A 26,209-nucleotide genomic window follows, 5' to 3' on the forward strand; every position below is an offset into this window, starting at 1 on the left:
TGTCAAAATACGGCGGTGCGTCTCTTTCATGCATAACGGGGGAAACCTGCACTTCAGCCATTGGGATTTGAAACCCATCCAGGCGTATGATTGGCCTTGATTGGCTCCCAACCAAAGCAGAACATGGGATGCTTTCTTGCATGACACCTTTTCTTTTATCTCTGCCGCCAACAATATTACCGGCCATCCTATTCTCAACTTTAGGTAAAGACTCACCAGTTCTCTGTGAGGCCACACCTCTTGGTATCTGTGCTTCCACATTGGTATCTGCTGAGCATTAAATTATATCTTTAAAATGATTACTCCAAACTCAAACGTATATAAATTTGTGTAGTTAATTATATGTATAAAGACCTATTGAACGTTGTGCGAATTACGTCAAATAACATGGTTGCACAGGTATTCCATTAAGTATTTGTGGTTCCATATTGTCACCTGAGTGTCACCAATCTCATAATCCACATACGGTTTTCTATTTATCTACTGAAGAAGTTTATGTTTAGACTGAAATACCTATCAACGATATTGCTGTGTTGCTCTGGTAAGCATAGCCCTCCATCAATGAATTGGATGAGCTCCTGTTACTGTCTAATGACATGTTCGAAGAGGTAGATGAGTATGCATCCATGTATATTTGATGTGACAAATGCTCCGGCGAGAGTAAGTTGTAAATTTTTTTCAGTTATCTGGTTTGACATCTGCCGCATTGCGTCAGCTGCCTCCCTTGCTTCTCGTTCTTCATTTTTTTTATAAAGTTAATGTGTTTATCATCATAACAAAAAGCTTTGAAACATTACCAAATCCTGTATTCGGTGGCATTGTAATATGTCCTGGTGGCTGCAACTCATTTACTTCCTTGTCCCATGCTGGTTCAGAAGACGTCAAGTTACCTGTATTAGAGGCCTATCTAAATAAACCCCTTTTCCAAATTGGATGGTATTCCAACAAACGAATATGTACATTGGTGTCATACCCAAATGGTGCACCCTGATAGATTGCAATCCCCACCCCACCCCCCGGGGCACTTTTGGTGCTGCTGATACCTTATACATTACATTATGTTAGCACTATCACCACCGGACAATCTGGTATTATTTATAATGAACATAACCTTTTCCCGGAATGTTGCTGTAGTGATCGCTCGCACCTTTATCTGCATTTTCAGCTTTGCTCTCCAGTAAACTGATATAACTAACCCCTGCACAAAAAAGACAGTTAATCTTACAACTTGGGAATGGTAATAAAAGGCTAGCGTTCACCCTCTCTTCTGCACGTACTATTTGAATTTTCACCACCAACGTCAGCTATCCAGGCAAGGTTTGTCGATATGCTATCAACAGTAGGAGTTCTGGACCCAAACACATAATCGCATGTGTTAAAATATTCGACCTCATTAGCAATTCTGTTCGCAGATATTTTTCCGGAATATCCCAAGTTTTTTGGTATTATTTATTACCCGTAGGTTGAATGTTTTGATTGACGCCCTGAGCTGCTCCAACATTCTTTACTACGCTAGCCAACAAGTATTCAACCTTATTATCTGCACACAATAGAAAGTCAGCAAATGTATATTTCCACAAAAATTAACCTGCAACATAATTAACAGCTAACTTTTGACTTAATCCACATATTTATGCCCTCACTTGCGTGGATAAGACGTCTCCAGATGATGCAATCATTTCCCCCCCTGTATATGCATAAATTAACCCGACATTTTAAAATACAGTTAGCGGTAGCATATTAGCATTCAATTTTAGCATCTATATAACTCCCATCAACATCCATCATATCAAAACACTTGGCTCACCTCTCCCTGCACAGTGTTCCCTTAAAATCCCTGAACTTGATGATCCCAAAAACCTACATTGTACCTATCACCGGCGTATATGCACTTTCTCCAGGATATGTCGGCGGGGTTATTTGTTTTGAACTTCCGCCACACTCAGGTCTTTGCCATCCCAAAGTAACAGTTAGTGAGTCAGAATTCACGTTCTTCTCTGTTCCAGATGGTATAACTCGTACTCGTAACTCGACCTCCTCCAAATCTGCCCTTATCGCCAAAATAGGGCTGTGTCGTCATCATCAACAATGTAAATGGGATGGTTTCTCCTGCCCTCATCTCCCAACATCCACTAAGGCCATTGATAAGTTATTTCAACTTCATCATCTGGTACAAGACCGAGTCCTTTTCTAACAGATTCCTCGATAGTTTTAAAGTTATACTTCTCCTCCAGAGCGATAATTGTGTTGTCAAATCCCCTTTCAGCTATATGATCCCACTTTCCGTCATCGCCTTTAGACCATCATCCTCGGATCAAACGCACATTTAGGGCCATTCCCTTAAAAAACACAACAACAAATCAGCTTGCTAAACACTTATACGAAGACCATCATAGAAAACAGTGTTATTTAATGAACAAAGGTTACCGATAACTGATTTAGTAGGGCTCCACCAGTAGCTTCTCTAACTGAAAAATCGACACTTATTAACTCTCAGGTTTTTTTCTCTCTGGGTTTACCTTCTATAAATGGTTATGCGAACAACACAGGTTATCATTATCAAATAGAGGAGGTAAGTCTTGGCTTCTCTGTTTTTACTCCTTCCAAGATCTAATTTTTTTCGCAGATTATAAGGCTGGGCGGCACAGTATCTTCGAAAATAGTGATTGTATATATTATTCTTTTTTGTCCCCTAAAAAAGGTCAGTGCATTAAATGCTCGTCCAAACGCTTCTTCTCTTTGAAATATGGGCTTTTTGGCTACAACTAGTTAAGGAAATTGTATTTACTTAATTTTCCAACTTGCATTCCCATTTCCTTACTTAGGGAGTCTTCCATTGGCATTGAATAGCTTAACTCTATTAGATAACCGTTTTTAAATTAACTATTATCCGGATCCGTATCCAAATTTACCTAATACTTAATTTCATTATTCGGATCCATATCCAAACTACACGGATATTCGTTTTTACGGATCGGATAAGAGCGGATACCGGATCAAAAACCGGATCCACTGATTGGTCTTTTCTCTGTTTTTGGTACATTGAATAAGCTTGTGATCTTGAAGACTTCCGCCATTTAGATGGTCACTTTAATTAGTACACCAAAACTATTATAATTATTTTTCATTATAAGTTACTCATGGATCCATGCACTGTAATGACTAATGAATGAGTCACTTTAACCAATAAACCCAACTTATTGTTTAAGAAAATAATTTGACTCTCTCTTGTTTCAAAATATGCTGCGTGTGTTTTTTTCAAAATGGCTGTTTTTATTATTATTTTTTTTGGTTAAATGTTAAATTTTATATCAAATTTAGTTTTGATGAATTTTTGAGTCAGGCCGAGATATTTGAATAACGACTATTTTTTTTTTAGGTTGGATAGAGTATTTAGGTAGAGAATGGGGCTGTATGTGTTCGGGCTGGATCTGGCTCTGATACCATATTAAGTTTTCTGGACTTCCAACTCAAAACCAATTGACAATGAGTGGATTTGCCGAAATCTCATATATAATGTTGTCATATCTCAACTTTCCATGTGGGAAAATATTCCTTTACAGTAACAAGCCTAGCATAACAACTGAAGCGAAGAAAGCGAAAACTAAACATGATCAGACATCGTATAATACTCATTTAAAAACTGTACACATTGAATCGTCAATTCTCATGTGACATATCCATAAGCTAAATGTGGAAACAAACAGTACAGTTTATTGCACATCACAATATATATTATTATGGAAGAATGAAACATAAGCGATACCAAGGGGGACACAATGCATATTGAGTTTCAGAAAAAGATGAAAAAACAACAACGAGAATGAGAACGCCACCACTTAGTTTGTTTAGCAGTCGAAATAACAGAAACAAACAACACCGTTGCTGTCAGCGTAACAAGCTCCATATTTAGCGTTTTCTTTTTTTTGAAATGAATGTTAAATTTATTCACACAAAAATGACTGTTTTACAATCACTGCTCCTGTGTTTTGAGAGATTTAGAACTTAAAATTGAGAAAAGGAGAACTACTTATGAAAGCTACTTGTGATAATGGCTAGTGATATGCAAACAAACGACACATCCCATCTTCGTATCGCTTGTCTCCCGCCAGCCGTATAGCACTGAATCTGTTGCGCATGTTTTTTTCAATGAGCTTGATCATTTGCTGGGCTTGCGTGGGGTTTTCTCCATGCCGCCGTTGGTTACGTTCTCTCCAGATATGGTATAGGGCAGACTGGAAAATGTACCTTGTGATGAAAGTCTTGATATGATCTGAGGCAGAGGTTTGGATCTGGTTGAGCAGTGAGTCCAAGTTCGTTGAAAAAGATGCTCCCAGTAGCTTAGATGTGAGATCTTTCCAAATTTCAGAAGAATAGTTACAGTCGAAGAATAGATGACTTCTAGATTCCGGATAGTGATTGCAGAGGGCAAAAATATTCTGGTTTGCTCCACCCCATCTTGAAGTCTGATCTGCTGTGGAAAGTCGATTTAAAATAGCCAGCCAAGTAAAGAATGAGTACTTTGGCATGGCGTGTTTAAACCAAACTCCCTTGTGCCAATCAACTATGGTATGAGTATCCCGAATATGGTTCCAGGTGCAGTTTGTTGAGAACTTCCTTTTGTATTTGTCTCCCGAAGCTTTCCAGAGATGAATGTCATCACCCTCCCTTCTTTCTCTTTTGATAGCAGAGATTGCCTCTTCTATCTGATTCAACTGCTCTGATCAGTTCTCCTTGTGCGGTGAGATCGCATCACTACGGCAACAGTAGCATTTTCAGGAATGCCCAAGTCGATATATCTGTTAGGTCCTGTGACATCAAGTAATCTAACCAATGGAGACCATGAATCATACCAAAACAGAGAAGATTCGCCATTATGAACTTCCACTTTGAGAAAAATCTTCGCCAATTCCTGATATTTGAGCAAAGTTTTCCACAACCATGATCCTCCAGCTGTGTTATCTTTTACCAACCATACTGATCCTTGCCTGCAAAGGGTGTTTTTAATCCAATGAACCCATAAAGAAGGCTGGTTTGAAATGATTCTCCATAGGAGCTTTAAGCAGCTCACTGTATATGCCTCTCTTAGAGGTCTGATACCAAGGCCTCCTTCTGATTTCGGTCGACACACAAGACTCCATGCAACTTTTGCCTTGTGCGTATTCAAGTCTGGTCCAGACCAGAGAAAAGCAGCACATAGCCTTTCAATATCTTGAATGCATCCACTTGGCAGTTGATATGCGGCAATCCAAAAATTTTTGATACTCGCAATAACAGACTGAAGCAGCTGTAGCCTCCCTGCAAATGAGAGATATCTTCCTCGCCAGGACTGACGTTTCAGCCGGATCTTGTCAATTAACGGTTCATACTCAGCCTTTCGCATTTGTTTCGTTGTTAACGGTAAACCCAAATATTTAACAGAGTTTAGGGTTAATTCCCTTAGGCAGGAAGCCCTTGGTGAAAAAAGATTGCACAGCAACTATGAAATCCTTCCCAATAATCGGCCAGGCTGATTTGTAAAACTCACTGGTGAACCATCAGGTCCCGGAGACTTGTCATTTGGCATGGAGAATAAGACTTTCTAATATCTTCTTCAGTGATTTCTGTCTCAAGGTAGTTGCAATCAATATCGGAGCATCTGAAATCTAGGAGAGATTTCATATTCTCTATCGACTCGCCTTCATAATCCTCCGGAATGAGAGTTAAAAACTCTTTAAAAAACCTCTCTGCTTCAATTTTTATATCTTCCTCTGAGGTTAAGGTTACACCAGCTTGGTTTACTATCTCCCGAATTGAGTTCCTCATCTTGCGAACCTGGGTTGACTTATGAAAATAAGATTTGTTGCCATCTCCTACTTTTATCCAGTGGACCTTGGAAGTCTGTTTAAGAAAATAAGAGTTGTTGCCATATTTAGCGTTTTCCCTTTCAATGCACTGGTTATTATAGTTGCTCGTCGAAAAGCAAAACCCTATCCAGGAACCGCTGTACCTTTGACAAACCTCAGCCTCCACCGCCTTCAAACCTGCGTTTATACATTATTGAACTTATAAAAACCTTCATTTATTTGGCTATGTATAAATTATTAAATTGTTGTAAGAACACTGACCAGTTAAAGAAAAAAGAAGGAAGTAGAGGCAGAGGAGAGAAACAAGAGTGCATGACTTGGCCATTTTTTGTCAACTGGCTTTTTTGGTTAATTTGTATGGTTAAGTGGTTTGGCACAAAGCTTAACTCTAGGGGTTTATATAGAGTCACGGAGATGCATGGGGACGAGTGATGAGGTGTATAGAGTAGTGAATGCATTTGCTATTAACTTAGCAGAGTAGAAAATGCTTCAACCATATATACATATATATATATATAAAACTTAAGAGATTAGATCAGATATACTATCCACCACTTGATAAATATCCACCACTTGATTATTATAAACATGATTTACTGGTCAAATGACTAAGATGTATATAACTGAGTAGTGAGCATCAAGGATCTTCACGATTTTATTGAACCAGATCCCTTATATTATTTAGATCCCATTTAAAAGTTTTGATGATGGAACAGTATTGCCCCTTGAGATAATAGTCCATCTAACTATCAATCTCGACCATATCAAGGTTCATTTCGGGTTAAATCGGTTAGACTTAATTCGGATCGGATGCATGTGCATTTTTTAATGGGTCGGATCAATTTTAATTTAAATTGGACATTGTATATGAGACACCTTAATCTTGTAAATTAAATTTAACTTGTTTTACATTCATTTAACAGCTTTTTAAAAAATAATTAACTTATTAAATATTCAGTTAGTGTCTAAATCCTTTACTTATTAAAAATAAATAAATTAAAAATTTGAAAAGTCTTAAAACGAATATTAAATATTTAAAGAAAACTAAAGAAAATATAATTAAAATTCTTACTAAAAAATAATTACAGAAATACGCCCATAAGTTCCAGACATAACACCACAATGACCGCCACAAGTACTATTCTTCTGTCTCGCCTGCAAAAAAAAAAGAGGGGTGAGTATTTTGAGAAATACTCAGTGAGGGTGTACCTTGGAACACACAAGATTCTTTGACATATTATTTGAAATAGCAATAATGAGTATACATAATATAGACATCAAACTCAAGCAGTAATCAACTTAGAATAACTAATAATATTATATAATATAAATGATCCTAATATTTCTAATCAAATAATCAATCAATCATAGCAATCAACTTTGAGATTCTATAACACATTCTCAAAGAACCTCCATCAATGGTACTCATCCTCTGCCACCACCTGTTTTGGGCTTGACAAGTTGCTGGTGCCACCACCCTCAACAGGACTTCGTCACCCCTTTCTCGATCACTACAGCTTCACAATATTCAGTTATTCACTATAGACCGTTAAACAATTTATTGATCACTACAACTTCACTCTCAATTCTTCGTTGTAGGCCGTCACATAATTTTGTAACCAAATAAAAACTGTTTTAACTAACGTCTAAATAACTTACAACCATATTATCATATTCCAGTACTTCTTATTATTAGTTATCATCAATAATCAACCAATAACAAATATCAATCACCCTTATCAAATACCAATCATCAATCATGTTTAATACCTACACTAAGCATCTACACATTACTAAATCAATTAATATATCTTAGAAATCCTCAAACTTGTCCTCACCTTAATTTAAAATAACCTGGAATAGCGCTTGGAGAATATGACGGTCAAAAACGGTTGCAGCTGGAGAACACCCATCTTAAGAACACTTCAAATCTTCCTCGAAAACACGCTCATAACTCGACAACCAACCGTTGGAATCTCGATCCCACCATTGAAACAAGGGACAGATGTACCATGAAGCCCTCCACCAATATTCAGTTCGATCGGACTTCACACAAGTCGTCTACATCCCTTTGAAGATGCTGTGTTGAAGCAGATTCTGGGTTGCAGGATGACAGCACGCAGATGATTCTTGCGCAGGAAGAAAGCTTCGTTGTGGCCTGACCGTAACTCCGATGACGATGCTGTTTGCTCCTATGGCTTTGTTGTAACGAGAACTTTCTAGAGGCACCTTCATCACGGTTTAATTCTCTCTTAAGCAACAGGAATTTTCCTCACAAAACCCCACCTCGGATCTGTGCCTTCTCCTTCAACTTTCTTCTTCCCCAGACCTTTACACCTCTCGGTGCAACCAACAACTTCGACGGTGGTAGATCAGAGGCTCTGGTGGCCGTGGATCCCCTTCTAGAGTCTTGAAGTTTTTTGTGGTGGAGGTGGTGACCGGAGGAGAAGTGTGGTGGTGGTTAACGGTGAGCTTCTCTCTCCCTTTCTCTATTCTCTTTTTCTTCTATTCTCTCTCTTTTCTTCTTTTCTCTTATTCTCGTGGTTCTCTTACGGCTGCCCTTTTTTTTGCTTTTCTTTTTGGTTGGACAAGGGTTGTGGTTTTAAAAAGAGACGTTTACAAATTTTATCACTTTATGTCTTTTTATTATACAGAATATTACTTTCTGCTACTATAACACTTTTCAGCTTTTACATTGGCTAGATTACAATTTTATCTTTCTTTTACTCTTTGTAATTTTTGGGCTAAAGATAAATCAAATTAAAAATAAAAAATCACACTCTCTCTTTTGTCTCTCTTTTTCTGACGACATTTTTTTCTCTTTCCTCTATTTTCCTCACACTTATATTTTCAATATTTTATTTAGTTTATTTTCTTGTTTTTAAAAAATAATTTCATAGTTATTTTTACACTATCAGTTATATCTCTTTTATATCTATATTTTGAATACCATTTTTCAATAGTTTACTTATATGTAATACGTATAATTAGATAAAACGTACATGCAGTTATATAGTTGTGTCCACGTGGATACGTACATGTATCCATATTTAGACGTATCCACGAACATGTGGTCCATGTGGACGAAATTACATGGATATATAAACGTATTCACGCACATATAGTACACGTGGATGCAATTACATGAACATACATGCTGCTCCACGATAATATGGTACACGTGTATGCAATTACATGAACATACATGCTGCTTCATGATAATATGGTATACATGTACACACTATATGTATATGTGTATTTTTTTATATAATATATATAAATTATATAATTATGTAAACTATTATAAAATGGGTATCAAAATATAGACATAAAATAGATATAACTGGTAGTGTGAAAATAATTGCAAAATTATTTTTATAAAATATATTGTAGTCGCGGAGAAAAAAAGACAAGAGAGAGAGTGTGACTTTTTATTTTTATTTGTAATTATGTGTAATTGACAATGATAAAATTGTAATCTAGCTAATGTAAAAGCTGAAATGGTGTTATAATAGCAGAAAATGATATTTTGTGTAAACTAAACTCAGAAAGTGATACAATTTGTAAATTTCTCTTTTAAAAAGCTATTTAATTGGATAAAAATATAGATTTGGGCTTAATGAGGACACTAGAAAGGTTTCTAGAGTTTAGGTTTTAAAAAAAAAACTGGGTCAAAAGCTAAAATTTGGGATGTCACAGTACAACCCTCAATTACCATGTTAAATATAAGTTTATTATGAATTTTTAACTCAAAACCAATTAACAATAAGTAAAGTAACACATATATTCTATTAAAACAGAAACACTTTTAGTATCCGCATAAGGTTTTCTATTTATCTACTGAAGAAGTTTATGTTTAGACTGAAATACCTATCAACGATATTGCTGTGTTGCTCTGGTAAGCATAGCCCTCCATCAATGAATTGTATGAGCTCCTGTTACTGTCTAATGACATGTTCGAAGAGGTAGATGAGTATGCATCCATGTCATCTGGGTGGGAAGCCACTACATTTGGAGTGACAAATGCTCCGGCGAGAGTAAGTTGTAAATTTTTTTCAGTTATCTGGTTTGACATCTGCCGCATTGCGTCAGCTGCCTCCCTTGCTTCTCGTTCTTCAGTTTTTTTTTAAAAAGTTAACGTGTTTATCATCATAACAAAAAGCTTTGAAACATTATAAAATCCTATATTCGGTGGCACTGTAATATGTCCTGGTGGCTGCAACTCATTTACTTCCTTGTCCCATGCTGGTTCAGAAGACGTCAAGTTACCTGTATTAGAGGCCCAACTAAATAAACCCCTTTTCCAAGTTGGATGGTATTCCAACAAACGAATATGTACATTGGCCTCATACCCAAATGGTGCACCCTGATAGATTGAAATCCCACCCCCCACCCCGGGCACTTTTGGTGCTGCTGAAACCTGATACATTACATTATGTTAGCACTATCACCACCCGACAATCTGGTATTATTTATAATGAACATAACCTTTTCCCGTAATGTTGCTGTAGTGATCGCTCGCACCTTTATCTACATTTCCAGCTTTGCTCTCCAGTAAACTGATATAACTAACCCCTGCACAAAAAGGACAGTTAATCTTACAACTTGGGAATGGTAATAAAAGGCTAGCGTTCACCCTCTCTTCTGCACGTACTATTTGAATTTTCACCACCAACGTCAGCTATCCAGCCAAGGTTTGTCGATATGCTATCAACAGTAGGAGTTCTGGACCCAAACACATTATCGCATGTGTTAAAATATTCGACCTCATTTGCAATTCTGTTCGCAGATATTTTTCCGGAATATCCCAAGTTTTCGGTATTATTTATTACCCGTAGGTTGAATGTTTTGATTGACGCCCTGAGCTGCTCCAACATTCTTTACTACGTTAGCCAACAAGCGTTCAACCTTATTATCTGCACACAACAGAAAGTCAGCAAATGTATATTTCCACAAAAATTAATCAGCAACATAATTAACAGCTAACTTTTGACTTAATCCACATACTTATGCCCTCACTTGCGTGGATAAGACGTCTCTAGATGATGCAATCATTTCCCCCCTGTATATGCATAAATTAACCCGACATTTTAAAATACAGTTAGCGGTAACATATTAGCATTCAATTTTAGCATCTATATAACTCCCAGCAACATCCATCATATCAAAACACTTGGCTCACCTCTCCCTGCACACTGTTCCCTTACAATCCCTGAACTTGGTGATCCCAAAAACCTACCTGTACGTATTATCAGATGGTTACCTTCCTCCCTAAAAAGTATGCTTTATCAAACTAACATATGACCTTGCTGTACCTATCACCGACGTATATGCACTTCCTCCAGGATATGTCGGCGGGTTATTTGTTTTGAACTTCCGCCACACTCAGGTCTTTGCCGTCCCAAAGTAACAGTTGGTGAGTAAGAATTCACGTTCTTCTCTGTTCCAGATGGTATAACTCGTACTCGTAACTCGACCTCCTCCAAATCTGCCCTTATCGCCAAAATAGGGCTGTGTCGTCATCATCAACAATGTAAATGGGATGGTTTCTCCTGCCCTCAGCTCCCAACATCCACTAAGGCCATTGATAAGTTATTTCAACTTCATCATCTGGTACAAGACCGAGTCCTTTTCTAACAGATTCCTCGATAGTTTTAAAGTTATCCTTCTCCTCCAGAGCGATAATTGTGTTGTCGAACCCCCTTTCAGCTATATGATCTCACTTTCCGTCATTTAGACCATCATCCTCGGATCAAACGCACATTTAGGGCCATTCCCTTAAAAAAAACACAACAACAAATCAGCTTGCTAAACACTTATACAAAGATCATCATAGAAAACAGTGTTATTTAATGAACAAAGGTTACCGATAACTGATTTAGTAGGGTTCCACCAGTAGCTTCTCTAACCGAAAAATCTGCACTTATTAACTCTCAGGTTTTTTTCTCTCTAGGTTTACCTTCTATAAATGGTTATGCGAACAACACAGGTTATCATTATCAAATAGAGGAGGTAAATCTTGGCTTCTCTGTTTTTACTCCTATCGAGATAAATCTTTTTCGCAGATAATCTTCCAAGATCTTACCTCTAAACTTTGGATGGTCTAGATTATAAGGCTGGGGGCCCAGTATCTTCGAAAATAGCGATTGTATATATTATTCTATTTTGTCCCCTAAAGAAGGACAGTGCATTAAATGCTCGCGCAAACGCTTCTTCTCTTTGATATATGGGCTTTTTGGCTACAACTAGTTACGGAAATTGTATTTACTTGCAACTTGCATTCCCATTTCCTTACTTACGGAGTCTTCCATTGGCATTGAGTAGCTTAACTCTATTAGATAACCACTTTTAAATTAACTATTATCCGGATCCGTATCCAAATTTACCTAATACTTAATTTCATTATTCGGATCCATATCCAAAATACACGGATATTCATTTTTACGGATCGGATAAGAGCGGATACCGGATCAAAAACCGGATCCACTGATTGGTGTTTTCTCTGTTTTTGGTACATTGAATAAGCTTGTGATCTTGAAGACTTCCGCCATTTAGATGGTCACTTTAATTAGTACACCAAAACTATTATTATTATTTTTCATTATAAGTTACTCGTGGATCCATGCAATGTAATGACTAATGAATGAGTCACTCTAACCAATAAACCCAACATATTGTTTAAGAAAATAATTTGACTCTCTCTTGTTTCAAAATATTCTGCGTGTGTTTTTTTCAAAATGGCTGTTTTTATTATTATTTTTTATTTTGGTTAAATGTTAAATTTTATATCAAATTTATTTTTGATGAATTTTTGAGTCGGGCCGAGATATTTGAATAACGACTAATTTTAGGTTGGATAGAGTATTAAGGTGGAGAATGGGGCTGTATGTGTTCGGGCTGGATCTGGCTCTGATACCATATTAAGTTTTCCGGACTTCCAACTCAAAACCAATTGACAATGAGTGGATTTGCCGAAATCTCTTATATAATGTTGTCATATCCCAACTTTCCATATGGGAAAATATTCCTTCACAGTAACAGGCCTAGCATAACAACTGAAGCGAAGAAAGCGAAAACTAAACATGATCAGACATCGTATAATACTCATTTAAAAACTGTACACATTGAATCGTCAATTCTCATGTGACATATCCATAAGCTAAATGTTGAAACAAACAGTACAGTTTATTGCACATCACACTATATATTATTATGGAAGAATGAAACATAAAACCAAAAAAAAACAAGCGATACCAAGGGGGACACAATGCATATTAGTTTCAGAAAAAGATGAAAAAACAACAACGAGAATGAGAATGCCACCACTTAGTTTGTTTAGCAGTCGAAATAACAGAAACAAGCAACACCGTTGCTGTCAGCGTGACAAGCTCCATATTTAGCGTTTTCCCTTTCAATGCACTGGTTATTACAGTTGCTCGTCGAAAAGCAAAACCCTTTCCAGGAACCGCTGTACCTTTGACAAACCTCAGCCTCCACCGCCTTCAAACCTGCATTTATACATTATTGAACTTATAAAAACCTTCAATTATTTGGCTATGTATAAATTATTAAATTGTTGTAAGAACACTGACCAGTTAAAGAAAAAAGAAGGAAGCAGAGGCAGAGGAGAGAAACAAGAGTGCATGACTTGGCCATTTTTTGTCAACTGGCTTTTTTGGTTAATTTGTATGGTTAAGAGGTTTGGCACAAAGCTTAACTCTAGGGTTTATATAGAGTCACGGAGATGCATGGGGACGAGTGATGAGGTGTATAAAGTAGTGAATGCATTTGCTAATAACTTAGCAGAGTAGAAAATGCTTCAACCATATATATATATATATATACTATCCACGACTTGATTATTATAAACATGATTTACTGGTCAAATGACTAAGATGTATATAACTGAGCAGTGAGCATCAAGGATCTTCACGATTTTATTGAACCAGATCCCTTATATTATTTAGATCCCATTTAAAAGTTTCAAAGATGGAACAGTATTGCCCCTCGAGATAATAGTCCATCTAACTATTAATCTCGACCATATCAAGGTTAATTTCGGGTTAAATCGGTTAGACTTAATTCGGATCAGATGCATGTGCCTTTTTTAATGGGTCGGATCAATTTTAATTTAAATTGGACATTGTATATGAGACACCTTAATTTTGTAAATTAAACTTAACTTGCTTTACATTCATTTAACAGCTTTTAAAAAAAATTAACTTATTAATTATTCAGTTAGTGTCTAAATTCCTTTACGTATTAAAAATAAATAAATTAAAAAGTTGAAAAGTCTTAAAACGAATATTAAATATTTAAAGAAAACTAAAGAAAATATAATTAAAATTCTTACTAAAAATAATTACATAAATACGCCCATAAGTTCCAGACATAACACCACAATGACCGCCACAAGTAGTACTCTTCGGTTTCGCCTGAAAAAAAAAAAAAAGAGGGGTGAGTATTTTAGGAAATACTCAGTAAATACTCAGTGAGGGTGTGCCTTGAAACACACAAGGTTCTTTGACATATTATTTGAAATAGCAATAATGAGTATACATAATATAAACATCAAACTCAAGCAGTAATCAACTTAGAATAACTAATAATATTATATAATATATATGATCCTAATATTTCTAATCAAATAATCAATCAATCATATCAATCAACCTTGAGATTCTATAACACATTCTCAAAGAACCTCCATCAATGCATTGTACTCATCCTCTGCCACCACCTGTTTTGGGCTTGACAAGTTGCTGGTGCCACCACCCTCAACAGGACTACGTCAGCCCTTTCTCGATCACTACAACTTCACAATATTCAGTTCTTCAGTGTAGGCCGTCAAACAATTTATTGATCACTACAACTTCACTCTCAGTTCTTCGTTGTAGGCCGTCACATAATTTTGTAACCAAATAAAAACTATTTTAACTAACGTCTAAATAACTTACAACCATATTATCATATTCCAGTACTTCTTATTATTAGTTATCATCAATAATCAACCAATAACAAATATCAATCACCCTTATCAAATACCAATCATCAATCATGTTTAATACCTACACTAAGCATCTACACATTACTAAATCAATTAATATATCTTAGAAATCCTCAAACTTGTCCTCACCTTAATTTAAAATAACCTGGAATAGCGCTTGGAGAATATGACGGTCAAAAACGGTTGCAGCTGGAGAACACCCATCTTAAGAACACTTCAAATCTTCCTCGAAAACACGCTCATAACTCGACAACCAACCGTTGGAATCTCGATCCCACCATTGAAACAAGGGACAGATGTACCATGAAGCCCTCCACCAATATTCAGTTCGATCGGACTTCACACAAGTCGTCTACATCCCTTTGAAGATGCTGTGTTGAAGCAGATTCAGGGTTGCAGGATGACAGCATGCAGATGATTCTTGCGCAGGAAGAAAGCTTCGTTGTGGCCTGACCGTAACTCCGATGACGATGCCGTTTGCTCCTATGGCTTTGTTGTAACGAGAACTTTCTAGAGGCACCTTCATCATGGTTTAATTCTCTCTTAAGCAACATAAACTCCACTTCGGATCTGTGCCTTCTCCTTCAACTTTCTTCTTCCCTAGACCTTTCCTCCTCTCGGTGCAACCAACAACTGCGAAGGTGGTAGAGCAGAGGCTCTGGTGACTGTGGATCCCCTTCTAGAGACGTGAAGTTTTTTATGGTGGAGGTGGTGACCAGAGGAGAGGAAGACGGTGTGGTGGTGGTGAACGGTGAGCTTCTCTCTCCCTTTCTCTATTCTCTTTTTCTTCTATTCTCTCTCTTTTCTTCTTTTCTCTTATTCTCGTGGTTCTCTTACGGCTGCCCTTTTTTTTTTGCTTTTCTTTTTGGTTGGACAAGGGTTGTGGTTTTAAAAAGAGACCTTTACAAATTATATTACTTTATGTCTTTTTATTACATATAATATCACTTTCTGCTACTATAACACTATTTCAGCTTTTACATTTACTAGATTACAATTTTATCTTTCTTTTACTCTTTGTAATTTTTGGGCTAAAGATAAATCAAATTAAAAATAAAAAGTCACACTCTCTCTCTTGTCTCCCTTTTTCTCACGATATTTTCTTTTTTTTCTCTTTCCTCTCTTTTTCTCACACTTATATTCTCTATATTTTATTTAGTTTATTTTCTTTTTTTAAAAAAATAATTTCATAGTTATTTTTACACTATCAGTTATATCTCTTTTATATCTATATTTTGAGTACCATTTTTCAATAGTTTACTTATATGTAATACGTATAATTAGATAAAAAGTACATGCAGTTATATAGTTGTGTCCACGTGGATACGTACATGTATCCATATTTAGACATATCCACGAACATGTGGTTCATGTGGACGAAATTACATGGATATATAAACGTATTCACGCACATATAGTACACGTGGATGCAATTACATGAACATACATGCTTCTCCACGATAATATGGTACACGTGGATGCAATTACATGAACATACATGCTGCTTCACGATAATATGGTATACATGTACACACTATATGTATATGTGTATTTTTTATATAATATAAATAAATTATATAATTATGTAAACTATTATAAAATCAAAATATAGATATAAAATAGATCTAACTGGTAATGTGAAAATAACTGCAAAATTATTTTTATAAAATATATTGTAGTCGCAGAGAAAAAAAGACAAGAGAGATAGTGTGACTTTTTATTTTTATTTGTAATTATGTGTAATTGACAAGGATATAATTGTAATCTAGCCAATGTAATAGCTGAAAAAGTGTTATAGTAGCAGAAAATGATATTTTGTGTAAACTAAACTCAGAAAGTGATATAATTTGTAAATTTCTCTTTTAAAAAGCTATTTAATTGGATAAAAATATAGATTTGGGCTTAATGAGGACACTAGAACGGTTTCTGGAGTTTAGGTTTTTTAAAAAAAAATTGTGTCAAAAGCTAAAATTTGGGATATCACAGTACAACCCTCAATTACCGTGTTAAATATAAGTTTATTATGAGTTTTTAACTCAAAACCAAATATATTCTATTAAAACAAAAACACTTTTAGTATTCGCATTCTAACATTCTATATTTTTTTAATAAATTTGTTTGGAAATAATTTTGTCGTTATCCAAACAGAAATAACCAGATATTACTAAAATTTATCTGGATAATTATATATGTTACAAAACACGTCATATTCTATTAATTATTTTAGTCATTTTCAAATCACTAGTCATATATAATATAAGCAAAGTTAAATGTTGATTTAAAACTCTCTCATTCAATCTTAGGGTGGCTAATTACCTTTGCCCTTCTTTATGTTCTTTTTTTAAATTAGATTTAATAAAAATATTAAAAATCAAAAATTAGTTTAAATTTAATAAAAACATTAAAAATCAGAATTTGATTAAAAAATATTAAAAAATCCGAATTTAAGAAAAAAATATTAAAAATCATTAAAAATCGAAAATTGGTTAAAAATTTAATAAAAAATATGAAAAACGTAATTTAATTAAAAAATTAATTAAAAATCGTAATTTAATAAAAACAATTAAAAATCGTAATTTAATAAAAAATATTAAAAATCGTAATTTAAGAAAAAACAAATCATAAAAAATCGAAAATTGATTTAAATTTAATAAAAAACATTAAAAATCGTAATTTAATAAAAATTATGAAAAATTGTAATTTAATTAAAAATATTTAAAATTGGAAAAAATCGAAAATTGGTTTATATTTAATAAAAAATATTAAAACTTAAATATTTGTCTAATTAAGGTTAATAATTTATATTGCACACATTCGATTAAAAAATGAATTTTCTTAATTATTGAACCCCTAAATTGTCCTAATATATATATCAACCTTTTCGTATAATACTTGATTACTGTATTTTAGTCTCTGGTTAATCTTTTCTTTTACATAGATGAGATCTCAAGGTATGTGGTCAATTTGGTTTTCTTTGGCCTCTCATATATGATTTGTGATTTATGACATTTTTCTTTCGTACTGCTTTGTATCTTACTCCCTTTTAAAAGTTGTTAGTTGCAGCTAGACGACTTCTTTAATTTATTTTTGTATTTCTGAAGTTGTCTCCACGCAAAAAAATAAGAATGTATCAGTATGCGAACCAACATGGCGAACTCTTGCTTTTCTTAAGCATATATCAGTATGTGAATCAACATGGTGGAATCTTGCTTTTCCTAAGCATATATCAGCATGCGAATCAGCATGGAGGCAAACCAATGGAGTAACCTTGAGTTTCAATACCGAGTATGTGCAAACTTTTAAGGGGTTTTTGCTAAAAAAACCCTAAAACTTGACTCTGAATACAAAAGTAGACCCCTGAAAAAACATTTGGCAGAAATAACATAAATGGGTAGTGAAAAGACTATTTAATCCTGTATGACTGATAACACCGGATTTTGACCATTTTTATGGATCACTTTAATATCTTTTACAGGTGTTTTTACTCCATTTTCAAAGGTTTTCAAAGGTTTTAAAAGACTTCTCAGGTAATTTGGGATAAAGAGGCACAAAATGGAACAAAAAGACTCTTTTGGATAAATGCAGACCGTCAGAACTCTCATGGAGAGACGAAGACCTTCTCACCGTCTGATCACCCTCAAAATTGGACAACTTATAGACGAATCAACCAGCTTTCAATTGCACTTGGTTTGGAGACATTCCAACGGTTGGATCTCAAGATATTCCATTAGCCCCGGAGCCACTCGAAGACGGCCAGCAAAGCACGCGACCGCGGCCAACAACCTATTTCCCGCGGTCAGAAGCTTCCCGACAGCGGCCAACCACTCAATCCCCGCGGTCACGTCACTCCCGACCGCGGCCATCAAGCTCCGAACTAAAGCCCATATATCTGAAGCCCAAAGTCATTCTCAGCCTCAATTCCGGAACCCTAGAGACCATGGAGTATTGGAGACTATAAATACATGTCATTTAGGTCGTTTTTAGGGAGAACCCATCATACTTTACAGAAACCCTTTTCCTTTAGCCGTGTTTAGGCGATTTTTGTAGAAGATTTGTTCAAGTCCGAGTTCTTCAATAGAGAATCTTTCTTTATCTCTTTTCTTTACTGTTTTTCATTACTTTTATTAAAACCGATGATGATGTCGACCTCAGCCATGTCTGAGTAGATCCCGAGTTGGGCTTAGGGTTCCCGAAAGGGGCTCTCATAATCGATTAAGACATCTAGGTTTATAGATCTGGGATTTCGACCTGTTCTCTGTTTATTCTTGTTCTTATTGCATGTATGCTTGATTGATCACCTAGTATCTGATCTAGATAGTTAGTGTTGCGAAAGTTTTCATTAAGTGATAGTAGGAATTTTTCAATCCTTGATCAATTCCTCAACTACTCATGTCATTGTAGCACTTGAGGTATCAATCCAAATGGAGAGATTCTAGACACTAAGACTATGAGGATCAATTCTTAATCCAAGTCTAACTAAACAGATTAGTTGGTAACAAGGTGATCTAAAAAAATAAAGCAAACAAGAACAAGCAGTAATTAAGAATTAAAAACAAGCAAGAGAAACTAAACAAACACTCAAATTCAAATAAAGAGAAAGCTAAACCTCTAGATGTGATCATTGATCAGGGTGCTTTCAATGCTTAACTCATGATGCTAAGAAAACAATGCAACACTTGCAATTCTTTAGTCTAGACTTCCAAAGCAGATTAATTCATTCTCATGACAGAAATCTCTTTGCAAATTACTTAATCAAGACTAATTCCCATTAGTGAATAAGCAATTAACAAGCATAAGGTTCCAAGTCTAACATGACCAAACAGCCTCTTTGTGCATCAAAATAAGAGCTAAGAAAGACTGAATCTTATACAGAAAGATAAAGCAAGCATCACATGATCTCAAATTCCAATCAACTTAGAACTCAAAGCAAGACCATTTCTTTCCCAAGACAATGATCACTATACTAATCAGCATTCAAACCTAACTCTCATTAGTGGTAATGATGATCAATATGCATTAATAAACAGTTCTAATATGTCATTTATGCTTTAAACAAACATTCCCATGGCATTTAAAACATAAACCCTTATGTTATCTCATTCAGGCATTTCATCAAACACCTTGTGGGTGGAGAAATGCCTAAGCTCTAGATCAAGCTTATAATGAGAGATCTAGCATTAAGAACAGCTAACTAAGGAAAGGAAATGAGAATTTAGAACCTAAACATCATTAATCAAACATCAAAGCACCGTAATCTACACACCTAGAAGCTTAAAAGAAGACTACTCACTAATCATACTTAACACACCTAATCTTTTGCAAGAGGTGATGTTAATCATGATTACAAGCAAAGATAAGAAGATGAGATGATAAGAAACAGACTTAGATTGATTAAATCCTTGAGATATCTCTTAAAAAACTCGTTTTTTTAACAAAAGGGGAAAGAGAAACAAGAGAAAACAAAGCTTAAGTCTTGGAAAAAACTCTAAAAAGCATATTTAGTGTATCTTGCGGACCGGGTCAGCCCAGGACAAACTGGGTCCTGACCCGGCTTTGATGGATAGTGGTGTGGGTTTTCACGGTTAGATGATGCTTGGACAGACCGTGGCAAACTGACCGTGGCAAACTGATAGTGTCAAAGTTCTTGGACAGATTCTTAATGATCAAGGTTGCCATGGCTTGATTTACACCATGTCTAGTGGCCGTGTCTCTTCTTTTCTGGGTTTGGGTGATGAACTTCTTGGATTGCCACGGTCTAGTAGCTCTTGGTCAAGCCCCGTGGCAAGTGGTCGTGTCAAACGCCGAAGGTGTGTAAAAGTTGCCACGGTCAAGTCCTAGACCGTGGGATTGAAACCGTGTCAAGTGCCGAATGCTTGTAAAGTTCTTCCCGGCCAAATGTTACTTTGCCACGGTCAAGTGTAGACTGTGGCATTCAGATTGTGTCAAACGCCGAAGGATTGCAAATAAGTGCCACGGCCAAGTGTGGTCCGTGGCATTCCATCGCGGCATGTTTCACTTAGCTCGCATCATTCAGGGCTGTTTGGACCACTTCGCATTCCGGAGAGTGTAAATTCTAAGATACTTGTCCGAATTGTGTGATTCTGGTTTCAAAGGACAGAGGACTCATATACCTTCAACTTTGATGAAGGAAGCTTCGGTTCTTGGGAAGTGGAAGGCTTCCTGGAGGGCTCATCTTCGCAGTGCATTTACACGATCAGAGAGAGGCGTCTAGACATGTGTCCATTCCGGAGACCGTATCTTCCTGATCATAACTCCGAATTGAATTCTCTCGGACGTTCTGGAAAGAAGACTCAAATATCTCTGATTCTCATGAAGGCCCCGGAAACCGAATCGGCCTGGAAGTGCACCGTCCTTCGCATTCTTCGGAGCTTATCGGGTTCGTCCAAAACGGCAGCGAGACAGGAGTTTCTTCGGACGAGCTTAACTTTCTGCTCACGCGTCCGAATTCCATGATTCCACTTGCTCTGGAACCGTGATCCAATCCTCTCCAACTTTGATGAAGTACCCGACAGCTGAATCGGACCGGAAGGTTCCCCGGACAGGCGATTTCGGAAACGTGTCTGCACCCGGAGATTTTGACCGAGAAATCCATTGGCCGGTACGCGTTTTGGCCGACAAAATCCACCCGCGGTACATGAGAATGACCGAGAAAACCCTTCCTGGTGCGCGAGAATGGCCGAGAACCTCCAAAAACCCAATTTCACCATTTTTCAAGCCTTGATCACCATTCCACTTCCTGGATTCATCTTTTCAGCTCCAAATAGCTCCAAATACACCTGATAAACACTCAAAACATGCGAAGACTCATTGGGACCTAATGCATCTCCTAAGTTCTAAAACAAACCCTAAGGACCTAAAATGCATGAAATAAAACATGATTTGGAATGAAATATGCAACCTAAATGATGCAAATTATGAACATATCATTAAGTATGAGCCCTAGAATGAAACAGGCGATTTTTCCGTAGGAGTGGAAACCTACCTGCGGCGAGATCGTGAGTATTGACGAGTCTTGTGCAGCTCTTGCGTTCTCTCCCTTCCAGGGCCAGAGTGGAAACCTACTGGTCAGGGTTGCGAGAAACAGTTGGTTATGATCACGACAGTGACGTAGTCATACCACCGTACTCTAGCTCTAGAACCCATATATCGTTATCCGTCAATCCCAATCTATCTACCCTAGTGTTAAAACCGATTATGATCCCTTAGAGTTCCCAAAAGCTCAGCGTTTTTAGCCATAGTTTACAATTCCATCGATTTTATTTGCTTACTTAAACCCGCATTTCAATTCTCTTAGTTCGATATTTTACTTGCTTTACTAGTCTTTCATTCGATATTTTACTTGCTTTATTAGTCTTTCATTCGATTTCTATACTTGCTTTCTAGGATATAATTATTTGCTTTCTCTTGTTTTAGTTTAATTCATGACAAACAACCAACCTTTAAAAACCAATCTAGTCTAGACATAAAGTTAAAAACCGTAGAAGAATACCAGGCACACAAATCTCTGTGGATTCGATCCCTAAATACTACAACTGATTAGCTGTGCACTTGCGGCTTTCATTTGTTTTATTAAGGGTAAAACTTCTTCCCTCACGCAGTTGACACGACATCAAGTTTTTGGCGCCGTTGCCGGGGATTTGTTTCGCTGCCTTTTGTTATTTTTCTTGTTTTAACTTCTGTTCTAGACACCTGATCTCTAGTTCTTTCTTAAAGTTTTTCTGAATTATCTTTCCCTTCTTTTGTTTTTCTCTGAATTGCATGAATACCAGGCGTAGACCTGCAGGAGATATTCCAATTCTAGACAAGATAGACAGACACGAAAGAGAACTTCGAAGACTGAGACGAACGCAAGGAATGGCCAACGACGACCAGCCTGGAGATCCTACTAATCGAAATTTAAATATGGACCAAGATGGGTCCGAACATGGAGAAAATGAAGAGATTGATCACAGAGGAGGTGATCATGCTCGACAAGATGGAGAGGAGGATGAGGTTCCTCCAAGAAACCACCAGAACCGCGAGAGAGAAGAACGTGAAGACCTTGAAGCACCCATCAATGCAGCCGATGGTGACCAACAAGGAGTGCAGCCGAATGGATGCATTAACCGCCCTGTTCAGCAAGCAAATCAACACCAAAGACAAGCCAGAAACCATTGCATAGCTGATTTTGATGCACCTACTCAAAACTTTCAGAACCGATCTGCAATTCAAGTTCCATTTCCGAACCGGAATGAGTTTGAAGTCAAGCCACAAATCATCTCATTGGTGAAACAAAACTAATTCCATGGAGTTCCTTCTGAACACCCAATGGACCATATCGAGTTCTTTGAAGAGATTTGCAGCATGATGAGAACAAACCAAGTTCCACCAGAATATTTAAAGTGTAAGTTGTTCCCTTTTTCATTAGCAGATAAAGCTCACCATTGGTTGAAATCTTTGCCTGCAGGATCGATTACTAATTGGGAAGAATGTAGAACTGCTTTCCTGAACCACTTCTACACTAAGTCAAGGTCGAATCAGTTGAGAACAAAGATCTCAAACCTTCAACAAGGGCCAACTGAATCTTTCTATGAAGCCTGGGAGCGTTTTAAGGAGTATGAACGTGATTGCCCTCACCATGGATTTCATGGATCAAGCCTGCTGAGCACATTTTACCGAGGTTTGAAACCAAAATACAAACTTTCACTTGATACAGCTAGCCCAAGGAAGAGCCCTCATCGAAAATTTGGCTCAAGCCAATAGCAATGATTGTCCTGAATATGATTGATCGATTAAGCAAGCCGGAATAGACAACAAGGAGATAACCGAGTTGAAGAACATGATGAGCCAGCTTCTGAAGAGCAACAATCGCCCAATCCATGCTTGTGAGACCAACAATGGCGCAGAAGATGAAGGACCTAGTGATATCGATCACATTAATCAAGACTGTCAAGAAGAAGATGTGAACTACGTAGGAGCACTGGTGCCATATCAAAATCGTTCCAACAATGCCTTCAACAACAACTTCCGGAACGCAAATTTCAACAATCTCTCTTACCGCAATCCAAATGTGGAGAATCCTCAAGATCAGTACTACCCACCTCAGCAAAAATCCTTCCAAAACAAGTTTCAAGGTGGAAACTTCGGAGGAATGGTACCATATCAACCGCGACAACCATATAACTTTCAAGGTACGAGTTTTAACAATCAATTGTACAACAGCAGGGAGTCACGATGAACCAGCTAGCTTCACAAATCGGTAGACTTGAACAGTCTATCCAACAGCTCGTTATGACAAATGGAAAAGCATCTAAAGACGTGAACGTGAAAGTTGACTGCATGTACAATGATCTGAACGGTAAGTTTGAATCTTTATCTTCGCACGTCAAAAAGCTAGACGTGCAAGTTGCCCAAATAGCCGACTCTATGAAGAGGCAAAGTGGAGTTCTTCCAGGAAGAGTTGAAGATAACCCTAAGAAGTTTTGCAACGCCATAACCACATTGCCCGAAGAAGAGGCCGGAACCGATGGAAAGAAAGAAGAAACCCCAATCTTTGTACCACTGTACAAAGATATCGATCCCAAGCAGCCACCGTTTAAGGTACCTGAACGATCACCGTTTCAAAGGCTTACAAAAGCCGATGATCTGGGACGTTTTGTTTTCCAATGTTTCATTTCAGGAATCAAGTTTACAGACTGCCTGTGCGATTCCGGAGCCAATGTCAACATCATGTCGAAGACATTTGCCGAAAAATTGGGCATAAGAACCTTAAGGACATCGACGGTTAAGGTTATTTTTGGGGATTCATCTCAAAAAGATACTGAAGGGACGATTCATGATCTACAAGTTCTAGTGGGAGACAAAATCGTTCCAGCAGATTTTCAAGTCCTGGAAATGGATAAAGACAAGGAGAGGCCACTCATTTTTGGGAGGCCATTCCTAGCTACAGTAGGAGCAGTAATCGATCACGCAAACCGCCATGCTGTTTTCCTAAATGTGGATCGCAGAAGGTACTATCCGACTATCTTAGACGATTTTCCAAGCAAAGAAAACAGGCCAAAGGAGAAAGAGAAGGAGAAGCCGAAAGCTTTTGCAAAGATCAAGATCATCATTCCACCAGATGCAACAAAAACTAGTGAGGACCAAATCCAAGAGCTGATCGAAAACACAAAAAGGGTTTTAAACAATATTAAAGTCCGAAAGAAGAGTAAAGGTAAGAAGACAGCTCCTCAAGGTGAAGAAGTAAAACCTCCAGTAACCGGAAGTCATAAGGGCACCTCATGTGGGGTGCCATTCAAATCAGCCTGATTCCTCATGCTTACGTCGAGCTAAAAGACTTAAAACAAAAGCGCTTAATGGGAGGCAACCCATTTAGGTACTCTTTCTTTTATTTTACTTTCCCTTTTTACAATTTCTGCTTTCTTTTTCTTTAGTTTCAGGTATTCTATAAAACAAAAACACAAATTAATCAAAAAATTGGAAAAACCAAGATGAAAAGGGTAGGTTTTTAGCTGCTCGGCCCGGCAAAGATGAGAAGATTGGACAAAGGCCGCAGGAGGAAGAGCCGCGGTCGCGACCGACCGACCCGCGACCAAGGGAGCATCGACCGCGGCACCGTGAATGTGACCGCGGCCGAGCCCTCGATCACCGCGGTCGCGCGTCTCCTGACCGCGGCCGTTGGTCGTTGAGACGGAAAATCGGATTTCGGCCGTTTTTCAAAAGTTTCCCGGTATTGCCTGGTGATTCCCGGTGTTACCTGGTGTTTTCCCGGTGTTGCCTGATGTTTTCCCAGTGTTGCCTGGTGATTCCCGGTGTTACCTGGTGATTTCTGGTGATTCCCGGTGTTACCTGGTGATTTCTGGTGATTCCCGGTGTTTCCCGAAATATTCCCGGTAAAACCCGTAAAGATCCTCCGTAAGTTTTAAACTTTCCTTATTTAAAAGACAAGAAAGGTAAGTTCCCGTAAACTTAAAAATTTCCCGGAAATTTTCTGCCACAAAAACGCTTTTTAAAGAAAAGAAACAAACTTTTTGGATCAAAACTCCTTCTTCTCTTCTCTTCCAAAAGACTTGGAGATTTAGGAGAAAGAACACATTTTTCAATTCTTAAGCTTTTTAAGAGATTCTTGGCTCAAACCTCACTCTTTTTCCAAGCTGATTTCAATTCTGCCATCAAATCTCTCTTTCCAGCAAGGTATGAACCTCAAACTCGCCATTTTTACTTGATTTTAGAACTTAGGGTTTTCTTTAAAAACCCAAATCTTGGTCTATTGATGGTGGAAATAGCTTAAGAACAATAGATTATCCTTTTAGGTTATCTAAAACTCGTTTTTAACAGCTAGCTTAAGAGAAAATGA

At 37.1% G+C, this 26,209-nt stretch overlaps 1 non-coding gene across 1 annotated transcript; it reads right to left on the reverse strand.

Annotated features, from left to right (window-relative positions):
• Positions 1 to 23,392: 23,392 nt before the first annotated feature.
• Positions 23,393 to 23,498, reverse strand: LOC112085770. The gene has a single exon (XR_002899068.1). It is a non-coding gene; the product is annotated as a small nucleolar RNA R71 (small nucleolar RNA).
• Between the last annotated feature and the right edge of the window lie 2,711 nt (positions 23,499 to 26,209).

This window comes from Eutrema salsugineum, unplaced genomic scaffold (assembly GCF_000478725.1).
Source record: "Eutrema salsugineum unplaced genomic scaffold, Eutsalg1_0 scaffold_3, whole genome shotgun sequence".
Classification (NCBI taxonomy): Eukaryota; Viridiplantae; Streptophyta; class Magnoliopsida; order Brassicales; family Brassicaceae; genus Eutrema; species Eutrema salsugineum.